Source organism: Arvicanthis niloticus, chromosome 9 (genome assembly GCF_011762505.2).
Source record: "Arvicanthis niloticus isolate mArvNil1 chromosome 9, mArvNil1.pat.X, whole genome shotgun sequence".
Classification (NCBI taxonomy): domain Eukaryota; kingdom Metazoa; phylum Chordata; class Mammalia; order Rodentia; family Muridae; genus Arvicanthis; species Arvicanthis niloticus.
Window position 1 is genome coordinate 42,702,119 of NC_047666.1, and position 19,432 is coordinate 42,721,550.

General features: G+C 37.3%; 1 protein-coding gene and 1 pseudogene across 12 annotated transcripts in view; one reads left to right on the top strand and one right to left on the bottom strand.

Moving 5' to 3' along the window:
- Window positions 1-19,432, top strand: part of Chl1 (cell adhesion molecule L1 like) — a 195,654-nt gene that overhangs the window by 33,028 nt on the left and 143,194 nt on the right. For 8 of the 12 annotated variants that reach the window (XM_034511674.2, XM_034511675.2, XM_034511672.2 and 5 more), the window contains one exon: window positions 17,245-17,314. The exons of 2 other annotated variants lie outside the window; for them this stretch is intronic. The gene's annotated coding sequence lies outside the window, so the exon portion shown is untranslated. Of the gene's footprint in view, window positions 1-9,214; window positions 9,260-17,244; window positions 17,315-19,432 lie in introns of those variants that run through there. 2 more of the 12 variants (XM_076940195.1, XM_034511673.2) reach the window with 2 other exon arrangements.
- Window positions 4,554-5,604, bottom strand: LOC117715720 (large ribosomal subunit protein uL4 pseudogene; annotated as a pseudogene).

Genomic DNA, 19,432 nt, shown 5'->3' on the forward strand with positions numbered 1-19,432 from the left:
TTCCTCTCTTTAGCATTGGCACGGCTACTAAGATTGACACTTTTGACCCTTCTTTACAGATGCACAGTGATATAGAGAGAAGGGATAGCCTAACTCATAGGTGAAATTAGTTTCAACATTTGCAAATTGGGTTTGAATTAAATATAGATCTAGTTTATATTAAATATTGACTTCAATATCTAGAGAAATTTATGCCAATTAAATTATTCATTAGAAAATAGATGTGTAGATTTTGCCATTCCATATAAAATGCACCCTAAATGTGTTATATTCCTCAACTATATATTCTTAATGTTCACCTTCCAATATAACTATCTCTTAGTGAATGTTTTTCACGGCATCCCTAATGAAGATTTTTTACTTATGTGCTAAAAATCGCTAGCTTCCTTTATATTTCTGACTACTGTGTTCGATCAGAATTAGAATTAGGCAGGAGGAGAAGCAGCCAAGTAGAAGAGTGACAGATGCTGACTGATGTAGTTAGGCTTAGTACTGACACATCTATCTCTTTAATAGAGAGAATGTGTGCCTGCCTACACATAGGCACACTGAGCAGAGATGCTGGAGTTAGCACTCTCAGTCTCCATATCTGCAACTTGCTACAAATTACTATCTTGGTACTTTGAGTGACAAAGCTCTCTCTCTGCACAACATTCTTCTGTATACAGTCTAGTGAAGAGGTTTATATTATTTCTCTGTGATGCCGTGAATTAAATCTAGGGCTTCATGTATACTAAGAAAATACAATACTAATGAGCTACAATTCCACCAGTTTCTTAGAACTTTGAACTGGAGAATTATGGTTTGTGAGGATGTCCACTAAAGTATTTTGAGAATTATCAGTAAAATTTTACATGTTATATAATAATTAATATTAATAAGCATTTAATTGTACTAAATTAGACATTAAGTAATTGGTACCATTTAGATAATATCAGTAGTTACAGCCTACTTGGCTTTTGAATGTCTCTTCATAACAGTTTTAGACATAGGTTAAAGTATTTGAGTAATTCATGCATTAGTGATTAGCTACTTAGTTTCACAATTTTATAAGTTAGGTGTTTGCCCTTGAGCTATTTCTTACCACCAGCATCCATGAGCCATTGAGTATGTGCACGATAATTGTCCTTACATTAGATGCTCTCACTGAGTTACACAGTTTGCCTTCTGTAGGCTGTCGGTGGGAAGTAAACCTATCACATTGGGAGGTGTTCATAAGCTCCAGCTAAGAATGAACGATGAGAAACAGTTCAGAGAGGTTGTGACAGAACTGAAGTATGTGGCTAGTAAGTACCAGAATGGGTTCCTTTTGGATTACAGGATTATGTAGAAATTTCTCTGGTTCTCCACACCTTTCCAGATAAAGATTCTTGGCTGAAAGGTATCAAGAAACTCTTCTTCTCCCATAAGATAACTATTGAACTCAAGCTATCCCTAGGTCAGTTTAGTGCCTTCTATCTTTCTTTTTGTCATTCATTCTGTGTGTGTGTGTGTGCGTGTGTGTGTGTGTGTGTGCATGCGTGTGCGCGCACGCATGCGAGTGTACACAATCTGTGTAGAGGACCATGTATGTGTCAATATGTATGTGGAGACATGCATAAGCCTTGAATATTATACCTCAAGTACTGTCTTCAATTTGTTTGAAACATAGTCTCTCATTGTTCTGGGATATGATAAGGAAGCCAGGTTGGTTGTCAGTGAGCCTAGGGATTTTTTCCTGGTTTCTACTTCCTCAGCTCTGAGGTCATATTGTAAAGAACTATTCCAAGCTTTCTAACATAAGCTGGGATAGTGAACTCAGGTCCTCATACCTGCAAGTCTAGATTTAGCCAATTGAGCTATCACCCCAGGTCTTTTTCTCTCGTTCTTAGTAAATCAGGACATCCAATGTCACTGAAACTTTAATTGATTCTAAGCCTATAAAGTTGTCAAACTAGAGTTATCTCTATGATATATAAATCTGATCCTGTCATTTTCTACTAAAACATACAATAGTGTTTTAGGAAAGGAAGGTTAATTACTTAAGCCTGACACCCAGGGCTGTCATTACAGCCCACCTAATCAGCTGCATCTCTCTTTATGATCTAGTTCCTGCCCTCCATCCTCCCATCAATATTCACACTCCTCTCACACTCCATATATCTTCTCTACAGTTTCCTATTCTTGTATGATTCTGAGAGGAATCTCTTGACTCCCAAGCCCAGTCTCAACTCTCAAATTGTAAGGCCTTGACTTTTTTCTTAGTTTCATAATTTTTGTCATGACCTCATATCCAAAACATAAACCAAACATAGGGGGTGGGGAAGGGGTGTGTTTAGTTCTTAACATTTAGTTTTATATTAAAAATACTGCATGATTAGTATAGATGTATGTATTAACTTCAATCTATTCCTTGTTTTCTGTTTCCTCCTATAAGGAACAGTACTTGCCAGTTGATCATTTTCTTCCAGAGTTATTTCCTGTGTAAATTTAGGTGCATAGAATTCTCTCATTGCAAATGTTTAGCTTGAATTTTGCATCAAAATGTGGTGTTTTATTTCATCCTTAATATCATTATGATGCTTCTCCGGGTACTCAATTTTCTCTTAAAATATCTTTGAAACACTTAATAGTTATGCTATTATTGAATATTTAAGTTATTGCCAAAGTTTCTCTACTTTAAATTCTATAACGTAAGCATCTTTCTCCATTGGTAGTGGAACATATATCTGTGGTTTATCTAAACTTAAAAAATGTTAGCAAACATCTTTTTACATTGATGTTTGGACATATATAATAGTTTGTCTAAATTTAGTTTTGTATGTGCATATGGACTCAGCCACATGAACATTAAAAGTAAAAACAGAGCTTTCATGTTGTGAGGCAGGATGGAAAGAAGTGGAGGAAAGGGGACATATCAGGATACTGCACAGGAGAAAGGGGACCACGCTCTTGTCAGTAGTCTCATGCTGGAAACAAGTTAAGAATTTCAACAACAAACAAAATTCAATATGAAGCCTGACTGCTTAGAGACAGTGTTCTCTTTCTATGGAGGTGTTTTAGTTAAGGATGCTGGACAGGCAACTGAATACACTTAAAGCCAAAGGGACTTTATGACCTTTAAGATCAACCTTACTTTCTTCTATGCTGTAAAGCTGTAATATTCTGACACTCTCACAAACAAGGTTGGGAATTTTGTTTGCCATAAAGACACACGTATTGACTGCTTTGTGATCTGCCTAGAGTAAAGATTCGAGTGACCTTTTTGGTTTTGGTTTTTACAACTTGTAATCTTGTTTAATAGCCACAAATCAGAAAACACACCATTATGTAATTTACCAATTTTAACAAAAAAAAAAAAAAAAAGAAAGAAGTTTCTGAGAAAATTATAGTGATGTAACTAGTTAATACCTTTGACAATTTTCATTTTATTGTGTAAACATGTATATGTAGTTATGCATATATGTATACATATTGCACATATATAAATGTTTATTTCACCAAATCTGTGTAATGAATATTCATTACTTTCATAAGACAAACACCCCACAGTTATATACTATAACAAGTTGCCATCTCCAAATCCCTTCTGAATGACTTTCTATGTAGAAAGTGAATTTCTCATTGATGGAATAGTGAAACCATAAAATAATTTCTCGCTACGTTCTAAGGTTCATTAGTGTGAAACACCTTTAAGGCACTCTCAAGAGATAAACCAAGGAAAATGTTGGTGCAGTTTGGTGGACAGTCAGAGAGTTCTGAAACGCAGTCATATCTCAAAAGAGAATAGAGACTGTAGTTCTTGATTTCCTTTGGGGAACTGATGTAAACCTATATATTCTCATTTCTACAATTCACTAGGATAAAGTATGTGGCACTGTCCAGAAGTTTGAAGGCTCTTAATTTAAACCATACTAGCAGGTACAAGGGCTTAAGCAGGAAATAGGGACTATTATCTGAAGATCAAGACTTTTTTTTTTTTTAAGAAAAGTTCCAATTTTGGGGACAGAGGGCCTCACATTTAGGGCTGTATCCTGACTATTACTTCAGACACATAGTACTTAATAACATATACTTGAATGACTAAAACAGGGGCCCCTTGTACAGTGAAAGCTTCAAAGACAAAATGCCTCCATAACAGCCATGATAATTTCTTTGCATACCTAACTGCAACTGAGAGACCTCAGGCAGCTTTCATATGTATTTCATATGTACACCTTTAAAGAGCTGTAATTTATTTGGTTTCTGTAATTTAAACATGTTTGAAAATTTTTGTCACTAAGCCCACAGTTTGAAAGAACAATACTCTATATTTAAATTGGATGGGAAACTTCTATATTACTTTTCACAGTATTTCTGGAGAAATGTCTACATAACCATGGGCAATAGGTATCTTCTTTATACTTTTGTTTTTTGGTTGTTTTTTGTGTTGTTTGTTTTCATTTTTAAGTAAGAAATTTGTAAAGAGAAGGACCTACCGGGCAGAGAGTTAGCCTTGCATTAATGTATCTTGCTATTATCAAAACTGGAGGCCAACACTTACCTTTTTTCTCACTGCATCTTTGATTATGTTTTTATTCAAATAGATTGCTTTTAATTGCTTTCTGGAATGAAACAACTTTTAATAGTTTATAGAGAACACTTGTTTCTTCATCTAGGGGAGGTTCCTACTCTGTTGGTTTCTTGGTAACCACCTTTTGTTTCTGCAGGCTCATTCATCTTCTTGATATCCATAGGATTCTTTCCTTCCTACTTGCCTACTGCTGGCTTCTTTTCTGAAGTCCCCTTCTCTGCTACGTTTTTCTCCAATTTGGCTGTCAGCTCAGCAGCTGCTGCTTCCAGTTTTTTTCACCTGGAATTGGCGAAGAATAATATTCCTTCTCATGGTCTTTGGGTAAGAGTTCAGCTTCAACATGATTCTCAGGTTCTTCAGTGAATTCTTTTTCAACACTCTATGCTGAATCTTCTTGTGTGGTGCTCAGAGGGCTCTTTGGATCTCTGGGCTTTTTAAGATTCTGTTAAGGTCTGTGTCCATCATCTTGTGCATGGGAAGGTTATAGTTACTCTTGAGAGAAGCATAAGCCAAGTGCCATTCAAATCATCTAACTTCTGGAAAGCACTTTCAGTACAAATTCAGCGAGGTCCCACATGCTCACCAGGAACCAAATGTTCAGCTTGCGTACATCAAGCAGAGTAATATCAGAGATGTTTCTGAAGGCCATGGTGGTACCATTATCTTCATTACAGATGATGCAGGGTCCCCTGCACTGCATCATTTGCTGGATTCTCATTTTGCCATTGCAAGCTCTCATTCTCTGAAGGACAGAAACGTTTTTTATGTCGTTCTAAGCTTTAAGTTTCGTAATCAGCTGAATAGCCTCCTTGGTCTTCTTGTAACCTTCAGCTTTATCTTCAACAACCAGAAAGTTCAGGAGAGTTCTCACTACGACGACCTTTAGACATCACCAAAGCTGGTAAGGCTAAGGCAGCCAGGAAAGAACAGATGGCAGAGTTCACAATATCTGGTCGAATGGGGGCTTTGAACACATCTGGCAAAGAGACATTCTTGCCAGATGACTCGCCCTTTTCAGAGTACACCAATATGAGTGGATGGGCACAAATCATGACAGGGAGAGAAGACGTGCTGACACTTAACTCTTCTCAAAATCATCTGGTTTGATCAGGGTTATCTAAAAAGTTCTCACAACACTACTATAGAGGTTAATATCATACATGTCAGAATTGTGTATATATAAAACATAATGTTTATTTATAAATTAGTTTTAGAACAGCCAGTCTTTTAGTAGTCATTTTACTACTGGGGAAAGTAGTCTCCAATTGACTCAGAAAATATTGTCATGTCAGAGGTAGGTCGAGTTTGAAACCTACAAGATTATCTTTTTGATTTATTTTTAAGGTGAAACATTGACACTTTCATGCTGCTTTCAAAACCATTCCAAACACAATTTCCGTTGATATTTTTAGTAGTTATAAGAAGACAGACCACCTCTGACATCAGATCCCATGATAATGGAAGGATATTCCTTACTCACTGTTTAGTCTGATTATCTTTTTCAAATTATAAACAGGAAGACAAAAGGGGTGAAAACCAAATGTGTGAATATAGGTGTGGTGATAATGCGGGACGAGGTAGGGGCTTGAGCTACTTGGAGGAAGGCAGAGCCTGTGGAAGAGTGAGGGACAAGGACCACACTCATCAGGAACTGCCTAATGGTCAGACAATGCCACCCAATTGCCATTTCTGCTGACACAAGGTCTCATAACCTCCATCTATTCTTCATTTGATTAAATTTTTTTCTGTGGGGAAAAGGTTCAGTTAGAAAAGTCTGGTTATACCTGCTAACTGCTTTCTTAACTAATTTAATTTTCTTTGACAGTAATTGTGATGTTTTGAAAAAGAACGGCCCCCATGGGCTTATATATTTGAGTGCTTAGTCACCAGAAAGAGACACTATTTGAATGGATTGGAAGAATTAAGAGGTATAGCCATTTTGGCAGAAGTGTGTCAGGGTGGGTAGTCATTGAGGTTCTAAAAGCCCATTCCAGGTTCAGATTCTCTCTCTCTCTCTCTCTCTCTCTCTCTCTCTCTCTCTCTCTCTCTCTCTCTCTCTCTCTCTCCCTCTCCCTCCCCCTCCCCCTCCCCCTCCCTCTCCCTCTCTTTTTCTCTCTTCCCACCCCCACCTATGGATAAAGATGTAGCTCTCATCTCTATTCTTTCAGTGCATGTCTTTATGTCGTTATGCTCCTAGTCATGATGATAATGGTTTAAACCCTTTTAACTGGAAGCAGACCCCAAATGAAATACTTTTTTTTCCATAAGAGTTGCCTTGGTCATGGTGTCGTTTCATAGCAGTAGGACAGTGAATAAGACAAAAATTTTCTTTTATTTTTATTTCAAAAAATATTAGTCTTTACAGAGATAATCCTGAGTCTGCCGATATCTGAAATTTCTGGGACATACTCTGAGACTGGATATTTTGTTCTTTTGTAGTGGTCAACAGGATGCTTGAAAACCAGAAGGACTGTGCCCTTTGGGAAGCAGACTTTAATGTTACCTGAATTTGAAAATTATGAATACCTGCTCCAGGCTGCAATAACAAATCTAAATTTTTCCATTGAAGCCTGCAGGCTCAGAGTGTGCTCTAAAACAGCAATGTTCAACAATGGTGAACTCTTGCTTTTTTAGGGAGTTTTGTCATACCATATATGATTGAAGAGAAGGTGAGGAGTGAGGCAATTTTCAAGGTGACACAAATAGATATTGGGGCTTAGATACTGACTGTGCACTGCATGCTGGAATTGGATTAATCCTTAAGATACATAAGTGTTACTGATCCCGTTGGTCCCACTCAGTACCTTCCAGGTTGATGTATATTGGGATAATCATGGATATGAGAAAATCCCCTTGTTCCCCAGAATATTATTAAGAGGTAGAGATGAAATAAATATACTTAGTACTTTCTTTGAATATAATATGAATGCACTAGGCAAGAGTATGTTTCAATATCTCTGGGACTTAATTTTTTTTTGTTTTTTTTTTCATTTTTTTATTACATATTTTATTTACACATCAGATGACATCCCCTTTCCCCATTCCCCCCCCCTTAGAAAATCCCTATCCCATGTCCCCTTTTCCTTTTTGCATTTATACATTTTTTTAAAAAATGTTAATCATAGGCTTTATAAGTTTGGTATTGTTCAATCAGAGGTGTAACCTGCTACCCAACCTAGATATATCAGCTATCTTTGACTGGTGGAGATACATGAACATCTGCCTCCCTGTCTCCCCCCTCTTTCTTTCATCACCTAGCTTCTCTTCTCCTTCTTCTCCTCCTCTTTTTACTCCTCCTCTTCTCTTTACTCCTCCCACCTTAGCTCCTCCTACATATCACCCTTCCTGTTAAAATGAAACTTTTCTCTCAAAATACAATTAGAGCATAAATATGCCGATTTGTACCAGTGAGGTACAAGCTGGTCCTAATACCCAGTCCATCGTTTTGTTGACTAACCAGCACCTCTGTCGTCTATCCTAACTAAAACATTTAGTTCTGAACCTGGCATTAGGATGAATGTCAGCTGACGACCATCCACTCAAATCTTTTCTCTCAAGGTAAATAGCCAGGATTGGCTATGAGGCTATAAGTTTTCAACCCCGTCAGAAATCCAGAATGACTGAGTTAACTATAATTGTGGGAAGCACAAAGCATAGCTTCTAAAACCTAGCCAATTTATAGAGACCTCTGAACACCTGGACACTCCCTCTACTTCAAAACGTTGGAGCATCTGTTCTTCTGCCTTCTGGCCCAGGATCATCTGACAGACCTTAGTAATGCAGAATTATTAAGGGTTGATTACTCTGTCTAGGCAGATATAATCAGTTGACTATTCTGCAAGTGTGTCCTTTTCTGGACAGTAATTTGTCTGTAGATGGGAAGAGGCAATTCTTGTCTAGTGGCTGTCTCACCACAACTGGAGTAACACCAAAGATGCTCAATTTCTTCTTAGAATTCACTATAGGAAGCTGTCAGGAGCAGACAGGTCTCTAATCAAAATGAACATTAATACAAAAATGTTTGTTACATCAATTCTGTGGATTTCTGATGTTTTGAAAACCAACTATCCATGTGAGGTAATCTGGACTGTTGTCTATTAACTCCACTCAGCTATCTCTAAATAAAACATAGAAAACACCCTAACAATAAACTCCAAGCCATGAATTTGCTATAGTCCCTTAACTCACAGGCTGTCCATCTCAAATCAGTTAAAAAAAGTTAAAGAAAGACTGGGTCTAAGCCTTGTATTCCTAAATGTGTTTTACTGGTACAATGCCTATGAGAGTAACAATATTCATCTCACTTTTATATCAATAAGAAGCTCATACCAATGAAAACCTTAAAATTTGTAATCAAAGTAAATTAGTGCCGTTTAAGAATTTATATCTTCATCATGGTAATAATTGTACAGATTTCTACTAATAGGTTATGGCTATGCAATAAATCCTAGCTAATCCTCTCTATTCCCACAAAACCACTACTTTTTTCTAGAAAGACAGCCCAACATTTACCACTTTAGTCCCCAAGCCCAGGGAATAGGGGCGCTGACTCTTCATTAGCTTCTTCAAGCTGATTATGGGCGTTGAGATATTAGAAGAGGAGTGTTGGGAAGAGCAAACTGATAAGCCTCTGATGCTGTGTCTTCACTGCCTCCAGATGGAATTCCCGGACCTCAGAGGTTTGAGCAGGTCCGCTCAGTATGATTGGTGAGTAGATACGCCAAGGCTGATCATAATGCAATATACAATTCTCAAAACAAATTTTAGTATTAAGATAGTTTTTTTTTAAAAGAGGGCTGACATTTTATTAAGGATGTTGGTTCTAACTGCTTTTCTTTTTTATCCCTCTTTTATTGGATATAATATTTACATTTAAAAATTTTATCCCCTTACCGCATTCCCCCCACCACCCAGGAACACCTTATCCCATCCCACCCTCCTCCTGCTTCTATGAGGGTGTTTACCCCCTACCCCCCAATCCCCCTCCACACCCTCAGATTCTCCCCCCCCCACTCAGTGCTCAGCCTTCAAGGTACCAATGACCTCATCTCCCACCTATGCCCAACAAGGCCATCCTCCCCTACATATACAGTTGGAGTCATGTGTCTCTCCATATGTGCTCCTAGGCTGGTGGTTTAGACCCTGGGGAGCTCTGGTTGGTTGGTATTGTTGCTCTCCTCATGGGGCCACCAAACCTTTAGGCTCCTTCAGTTTACTCACTAACTTCTCCATTGGGAACCTTTGATCAGATTAATGGTTAACTGCGAGTATCTGCCTCTGGGTATGTCAGACTCTGGGGGACCTCTAAGGAGACAGCCTTATCAGGCTGCTGTCAGCTTTCCCTTCCTAACATCCATATCAGAGTCTATTTTTGGTGACTGCACATGGAATGAATACCCAGGTGGAATGGTCTCCATACAACCTCTCCTTCAGATTCTGTCCCACACTTTGTTTCCATATTTGCTCCCTTGGGTATTTAGTTACTCCCTCTAAGAAAGACCTAGGCATGCTTGTTCTTTCTTCTTCATGAGCTTCATGTTGCCTGGTAGTTGAATCTTTTTTGTTTCAAACTTTTGGGCTAATCTCCACTTATCTGTGAGTAAATACCATGTGTGTACTTTTGTGATTGGGTTACCTCACTCAGGATGATATTTTCTAGTTCCATCCATTTACCTAAGAATTTCTCGAATTCATTACTTTTAATAGCTGAGTAATATTCCATTGTGTAAATGTACCACATTTTTTGTATCCATTCCTCTGTTGAAGGACATCTGGGTTCTTTCCAGCTTTTGGCTATTATAAATAAGACTGCTATGAACATAATGGAGCATATGTTTTTGTTATATGTTGGGGCATTTTCTGGGTATATGCCCAGGAGTGGTATAGCTGGGTCCTCAGGTAGTGCTATGTCCAATTTTCTGAGGAACCGCCAGACTGACTTCCAGAGTGGTTGTACCAGCTTGCAACCCCACCAACAATGAAGGAGTGTTCCTCTTTCTTCACATCCTCGCCAGCATCTACTATCACCTGAATTTTTGATCTTAGCCATTCTGACTGGTGTGAGGTGGTATCTCAGTGTTGTTTTGATTTGCATTTCCCTGATGACTAAGGATGTGGAGCATTTCTTAAGGTGCTTCTTGGCCATTCGTGTTTCCTCAGTTGAGAATTCTTTGTTTGGCTCTGTACCCCATTTTTAATGGGGTTATTTTGATGTTTGGCGTCTAATTTCTTGAGTTCTTTGTATATATTCGATATTAGCCCTCTGTCGGATGTAGGATTGGTAATGATCTTTTCCCAATCTGTTGGTTGCCGTTTTGTCTTGTCGACAGTGTCCTTTGCCTTAGAGAAGCTTTGCAATTTGGTGAGGTTCCATTTGTCAATTCTTGATCTTAGAGCATAAGCCATTGGTGTTCTGTTCAGGAACTTTTCCCTTGTGCCTAGGTATTCGAGGGTCTTCCCCAACTTCTCTTCTATTAGTTTCAGTGTGTCTGGCTTTATGTGAAGGTCCTTTATCCACTTGGAGTTGAGCTTTGTACAAGGGGATAAAAATGGATTAATTTGCATTCTTCTACATGTTGACCTCCAGTTGAGCCAGCACCACTTGTTGAAAATGCTGTCCTTTTTCCACTGGATGGTTTTAGCTCCCTTGTCAAAGGTCAAGTGACCATAGGTGTGCAGGTTCATTTCTGGGTCTTCAATTCTATTCCATTTATCATCCTGTCTGTCTCTGTACCAATACCATGCAGTTTGTATCACTACTGCTTTGTAGTACAGTTTGAGGTCCGGGATTGGGACTTATTTTCTTTTGTAGCCTGTTATAGTAGTAGAATTAGAATTCTATTGTATGTAATTTTGTTTCCAGTTTTGTTTCTGAAGGTTAAACTCTCTTCCAAGTTCCAAAAGCCTCAGATGGTGAAAGCAGAGTTTTGTTTGCCACCTCAATATTATTCTATGTATTCATCTTTCTACAGTAAATATTTTTAATGTTTTTCACTTTCTCCACAGACCTCTGCTAGATTTATTATTGAAGGGCCCATAAATCTCCAAATTTATTGTGTCTTGTATAGTCAGTTGCCCCTTGCTGCCTACTTTACATCCGTTAACAAGAATGTAATGTAAGGTAAGGAGAAATAGAAACTATATTTTTTAGTCCCCTCCAATTCATAGCATCTGGGGCTGAAACACACACACACACACACACCAAAAACGTATAAAATTCATTCAGTTAAAATTCTCTGTGGATAAGGATTCTGAAGCCCACACTGTGTTTTAGTTTGTTTGCCTCTTTGTTTTAAAACAGCTACTGAGAGGCAGTGTTAGTTACAGAACTTGAAAGGAAACTCATTAGAACTCAGTATTTGACCTGAACCATTCTTTTCTGATTTATTTATATTATGGTGTTGTCCTCTTTCAAAATATTGAATGTTTGTCTTAAAACACAATGAGAGGGAGGCACTTATGGCAAGGTTCTTTTCTCAGAAAGCTTAAAATAATTCATATGAATGATACTGTATTGGCGGGCAGTCTAGTATATTAGTGGCAGAGGCTTCGGAGCTTTTTTACACTGTGTCCCAGGTCAGGCTTTGACACTCATTCAAGGTAACTTGTTTGTAAATTCCTTTGATTGTCACTTTGGTCACTGCTATCTAGCTTCATAAACAGTTATCTTAGGTGAATTAATATATAAATTGCTCAACACAAGGCCCAACACTGCTCTGTTTTTGGTTAACTTGACACAAACTAGAGTTATCTGAAGAGAGGAATATCATTTGAGAACATGCCTCCATCAGATTGTCTGCAGGCAAGTCTGTAGGACATTTTCTTGATTGATGATTGATGTGGGAGGGTCCAGCCCACCATGGGAGGTGCTACCCTTGGGCAGGTGGTCATGGGGTATATAATAAACAACTTGATCCAGTCAAAGAAAGCAAGAGGATAAACGTCACTTCCTATCCTCCGTGGGTTGTTCTCCACTTTCTAGTTTAACTTTCCTTCTCTAATTTTCCTCCGGGAAGGACTGTAAGCTATTAGGTGAAATAAATCCTTTCTTTTACAAGTTGTTTTAGGTCATGGTGTTTTTTCATGCCAGTAGAAATCTAAGAAAAGCATGCACTGTATTTCAGGTTAACAATTTGAACTTGAATTTTTTTTAGTCAACAACTTCTCAAAAGGTAAGGAGAAATAGAAACTATATTTTTGAGTCCTGTTTTGCGGTCATTTTAGGGAAAACAACCAACATTGTCATATTGTTCACATAAAGATGTTCCTATAAATATTTCACAACTTTCATTGTTGATTGCCCTTTTGACCCCCTCCCTTTTGATTTATATTTTGTTGTGCATCTTTTTTTTGCTAGTCTTATCAACCAATTTTTGCTCTGTGCTCACTTACTGACTCGTTCCAAGACCAATTATGTACACCATATAACATTTCATTTCTAAAATATATAGTCACTCAACAACCATGTATTGAACATCTGACACAGAGTTTGAGTATAGGAGAGCTCATTCCTGTCAGGTAAATGCCTACTGATGATAGAAAAAGAGATGTTTTCAATCCTAACGTCTTAAGTTTATTGACCCAGTATTGACTAAAGTTGAGATGTGTCAGCTTTTTCACTAATGATTATTTTTTAAACCACCAGCATATCTACAGTGTTATAGGCCAATTGATGTTAAGCAGATTTTCATCAAAAAAGAAAAAAAAGAAGTACTGTTCATTATAAACACACACATTTAGAGGTGGCATTTTCATTTGGTGTACAAGTCTTAAGAAATGGACAAGTGGAACTTTGATAGCCTTTGAACTTAGCTACTAAAGCACCAAAAGGTACTGAAGGTATTAAGGTCATTCTTACTTCCTGAACTGTTTTCTCTTTAAAATTTTTATGTATTTATTTTATGTATATGAGTACACTGTTGCTGTCTTCAGACACACACAAAAAAAGAGGATATTAGATTTCATTACAGATGAATGTGAACCACCATGTGGTTGCTGGGAATTGGACCTCTGGATGAGAAGCCAGTGCTTTTAACTGCTGATCTATCTCTTCAGTCCCTTTCTCCCTGCTATTAAGGAACTCATAAGCATGCCAACGTTATTATAAAGAAGCCCTTTTCTCTCCTTGGGGAATAAATGCATGTAGCTAGTCAGATATGTGACTTACCCAGGAGTTCTCACAGTTCATATGTGGTCCTCATTTGAATACCATGGAGTTTCTTCTTGTTAATTCGATTTGAGTAGAGGCTCTTACCATGCAGGAAACTAGAGATGCTGAGAGGATGGTCTGCTGTGGCATAATGCAAGGATATAGAGAGTGGTGCTACTCTGGCCCTTTCAGTTCAGTGAGCACTTTCTATATCCTTGCTGTGATAAGCCTTTTAAAATGTAAGTTGAACTCTTTAAACTTCTGCTTCAAGGATTACTCTATGGTTTCTTGTCTGCCAATTAGATAATTAGAATTCTAGAAGTCTGTATCATCAGTGTTAAGTTTACACAGTCAGAATGTATACACTGGCTATAATTTCAGCCCTTCTGTTTTTCTTTTGTTCTCTGCCTCTTGATAGATCCAATCAAAATGGGCTTTTTCTTGCCCTGTGTGAGTATGACATTCACACCGAGCCTTGTCACATTAAGGAACTATGGAATGTCACTCACCATGAAGTACATGAATAGCTTGCAAGCATTCAGTTGTGAGCTTATCCAGTCTGTATTTAGCCATACAGAGATACTAAGATTGCAGCAATCATTAGGACATGCCAGTTTGTTAAAAGCTTAGCATGGAGCCTAGCAGGAATATATATGGTTCCTTCTTATACTTTGTCAAGGATGGGATTGCAATTTATTTGGGTTTTACTGTAACATAGTCACTGAGGATAAACTCACCTTGAAAATAATTTAAGAAGATGTCATGTTGAAAAGCGACAAACCTCTAAGGATTTCTTACGCAGCCAACTTTTCCTCCAGCCCCGGGAAAGATCACGTTGTTATCTTGCTGAGCACATAAAAACCTCATGGGGTTGCTTACTGCATTGTGTGAAAAATACTATGTTCAGATGTGAGACAGCCTCACATCTGAGAGGTGTTCTTTGCAAGAGGTTGTCTGGGCCAGAGATGAACTAATTCAGAGCTTCTGTAATGCATTTTCTTTGGATAGATATGTTATTTCCAATGGGACATATCAAATCTACTTCTTATTCCCTTTGTTCTTGAGACAGTTCTGTTTCCCTCCTCAGTATAATTTCTTCTTTTCTATATTTTCTCCTCTATTGATAGAAATTTAACTAGATTGTTGTACCGGCATTATAGTTTCTTATTATGTAAAGAAGCAACAAAATACCCAAATTTTCTTATACTTCTAAATTATCATAGTTAGTCTTCCATATTCCTTTCAAGTCTCCTACTTAGTTTTGATGCTTACAGTTATTTATATTTCTTAAGTAGAAGAATCTTAGGGATGTTTGAAATAAAGCTATTTTTTTAGGTAGCGATAAAATAATAATATATTAGTACGAAGTCAAAACACTAGTGAGAGAAAGGATAAATATTTCTAGATTAAATTAGTTTAAAAGATTACATATTCAGTTAAATGGAATTACAGCAAAGTTGGAAAGATATTTTATTAGACTATAATGGTATCATTCATATGTGTGTCTACCTGCATTAGGACACTGATAGACCATATACATCCTATATATGTATGTGTGTGTATAATATATATATATATATATATATATATATATATATATATATATAGAGAGAGAGAGAGAGAGAGAGAGAGAGAGAGAGAGAGAAAGAAAGATTATATTACACATGATTAATGAGAAAGCTTTCTCAACCAAAGTTGAATGAAGCAGATGAGAGCTTAGCGGGCTCAGGCAGCCTCTGTGAGTGCACAAATAAGTCTGATGAGCAGCTACAATAGCAACAGACTCCCAACTTGAAGACAAACATCTCTTGAAAAACCCAAGTAAGAATTCAGCACAGAATCTCATCTCTTTGCTCATGTATGTTCTTGACAGTGGTGAGAAATTGCGACCCATGTAATGTTGGGACCCATGTAATGGTGATTATATGACACGAATGGTTTTTGCGGGGATGTCTCACAGTGACAAAATATTTAAACAGCAAAGGTTGGACCCCAACTATGTAATATGCTGACTATATAGCATCTTTTTCACTTGAATTATAAAAGCATATTGAATCTTTCATTAACTTCGGCCTTGAATAGGGAACAGGTGAATCAGAAAGCCTCACTCAAAATCAATCTGTGCCAACACTGCATGAATTTTCGCCACTGAAAGATTATTTGTAACCCTTAAGATGCTGAACAGCAGAGGATGACTTCAGTCTGTGTAGTTCCCTAGTTAAGAAAACATTGTCGGTTTGCTTCCAGAAACCAATCAATCTCAGTGTGCTCTAGCGGTGTGTACCATTCACAGACTGGTTGGGAGCCACATAAAGTGCTTTTTTGTGCATTGTTAGTTGCCCATAAGCAATTCTATTTGTTATAATCAAGCAAAAAAGAATGGCTTCAGAAACAAGCCTAATGGGATTGAAAGGAAGTTACTAAACAAAAGTGTAAAGGGCACAGTCTGTGCAGTGTGTCCCTTGGTCAATTGCTCAGCAGTAGGAACTTTCTTTTACATGCTAGTGTGGAATTTTTCTTCCCAGTGTGCTGGTGTGAGGTTTTCTCCGGAGGCATCACAATCTGTTTAGAGCTTCTTGGCAAAAGCTTTTGGATGAAGGCCAATGTGATTGCCTGCAAATTCTTGCAAGAGAAGAAGGTTACTTGCAGATATATTTTTAAAACAATCTTGTCTTTCCTTTAGTGCCAAAGAAGTTATACTTTTATAAATCTCCTTAATTAACAATTTCTGCCAGATTGCTTTAGGATTACTAGATGATATTTAGCCAGTATGAATAATGCTTATTAGATTTTGACAATAGATATTTAAAAATTTACTTAGCTAACAGTTTCTGTTTGGTACTTGAAAGAAAAGCTAAGGTCATCAGAGGTGTGTTCATGGGTATGAATTAGAAAACAGGCTTATGGATGCTCTCCTATAGTCTGAGTGCCAAACCTCAGATGGTCGGGGAATTAACAATAAAAGGCTTTGTATATTGATTGAAATACATCCTTCATTTCCTGTTGACTTGTTAAAAGATGGGAGCCTGGCATGAACCCCTGTGGGTGAAAAAGGCCTCTTGAAGGCCATGTCTTCTCTCATTTGATGGAGGTCTGTTTTTGGAGTACTTTTTAATAGAACTCTCCTCATTTTAGTGGCATTGTTTCATTTAGAGGCATTGGTCACAGTATCAGACCACAGCAAGCGGCTCTCATGCACAGCCGTTTGGAGAGGACAGCCAGGGATGAACTCTGACAAATTGTGGTCTGTTCCAGAATATCTTAATCCGTGAGGGTAGGCACATCAATAATGTTTCCTGTGCGAAGTGTGATTACATGACTGTTTCATGTTTGCCCTCTTGACTTCTGATGTTCTGAGGTATAGTCCCAGAATTTTAAGTAACAGAGCAATGCTAGTAGGTATTTAAACATTGGATTGTTTTTCATGCAAAGTGGGAGAAGAAATCAAATTAGTATGCTTGGTAGAATAATGACAACAGTCAATTTAAAAGTTTCTTTATACCTAGAAATTATCTCTAAAACTGATACTTTGGTTTATCTCTAGGTGTTATAAACTGCAAACAATGATTCTACCTTGATAATCCAGGCAGACCACAGTGGATCAAAAATTACTGGTAAGAGATTTTGCCTTAATCAGTCTCTTTATGCATTTGTACTGTGTTTAATCATCAAATTACAAAAATGCACAGGTGTAGCCAGAGGAAGTAACAAGGGATAAAATGTGTCACAGAAATTGGATATTCACTATTCTTAAGAGCATGTATAAATCAGGTTCATCATAGTGTGTGTGTATGTGTGTGTGTGTGTGTGTGTGTAAGAGAGTTTATGTATATGTATCTGTGTGTTTGTATGTGAATGTATGAATACTAATCTATGTGTATATGTACATGTATGTGTGTTTATGCCTGTGTGTTTGACTGTGCATGCATGTGTGTGTGTGTGTGTTACATTAAAATGCTGCCTTTTATTTTAAGAGTAAAACTCTTCCTTTGAAGTTATCTTTCCTGTTCACTGACCTCTTGGCCTATTTGAAATTTACATCTTGACCATATTTATCTAAATGTCACCTTTAATGGGAACATGTATTTGCATCCTGAGTTCTGAGAAGGTTAACTTCTTAGGAGGCTTGATGTTTACCTAGTAAAATCTTATATTTTCAGGGGGCAAAGAGAGCTTGCCCTTTTGTGGCTTGGAGGGAATATGGATAAATGTGAAATCTGACCTAATCCTTCAGTTGGTATTTTACTGAATTGTTGCAATTCTAGGATGGATGATACCCAGTGTCTAAGAATTTGAAAGTCAGCAAGTCTGTTTTGAAGGGTTAGACACACAGTGATATTCTTCCAAGGAAACTGTGTTTAAATCTGTATTTTCAAATACTTATTACTGGATAACCAGTTGTAACTACATGTAGTTATAGCATATGGATTTTGATTACACTGTATATGTAGTACATATAGTGCATATACACACCATAAATCTGACTGTTTAACTCATACTTCTCAATGTGATGCTTGGTCTGTAGTATTGTGTTCCATTCAGAAAATAATGTCAAAAATTAAGTATTGTTCTTGGTTTTCAACAAAGGTATTTAAAAATATATTTTATAATATAAAATGTTTTCTCATACTCTAAGAATACATTTTGTCAGCGACAGGATATAATACCTGAAAAATTGGAGTATCATTTGATATGTGCAGAACTTTTCGGTATATAAATTATAAATGGGATTCTGATTATACAACATGCAAGCAGACATGATGCCTTGACTTTGAGGTGCTGTTAGCATTCTTTAACTTTTAGTAACCTCTAGAAGCCTTCTAAATAAAGTTGGAGCTGTTCCAGGAACAAGCATTTGAGGACACTGTGTGTGAAATCACTTGGCCTCTTTGTGTCTCAGTACAGTCGTTGTTCTGTCTGTATTGTGTCTTCCATTTGAAACCTCTCTGCACAGGCATGTTAAGTCCAGTTAATCTGAATGTCTATTAGAAGATCATAAACCATGTGTGATATCTTTTAATACCCTGGAGGAAAAGTCCTCAGGAAATCTGATTGCTTAGGCCTTTTGATAATAGAGTTTATTAAGAGTGTGTTTATTCTATTAAAGCCCTTTTATGACTTAACATGTAATAAATTTCTAGTTTGTAAGATACCTAGGTAAGTCTCCTCAGAAATTAAAGGATCACAGATAACACCCATGGGAAAGAACATATAATTCAGTAGTAAAGTAGATGCCCAGAATGCACAATGCCTTGAGTTCAGAAAAATAGAAAATATCCCAGTTAAACAATACAAACCCGGAGCTGGAGAGATGGCTCAGGGATTTAGAACACTGAGTGCTCTTCCAGAGGTCCTGAGTTCAATTCCCAGCAACCACAGTGTGGCTCACAACCATCTGTAAAGAGATCTTGTGCCCTCTTCTGACCTGAAGATGTACATGCAGACAGGATGCTATATACCTAATAAATAAATAAACCAACCCCCCCCCCCAAAAAAAACCCACAAAACAAACAAAAAAACAAAAAACAAAAACAAAAAAAACGAAAATAAACAAAAAACAAAGGAAATACCTCCCTGAATCATAGGAAGCCTAATTTTCATTGTGTCAGAGTGATATATAATTAATAATTATAAAAATGAATACAAATCAGTGAAATACACTATTGCTCACTCATTGCTGCCCATTCTTCCCTGTTTTAAAATATATCTTGCTTATGTTTTTGATGATTGAT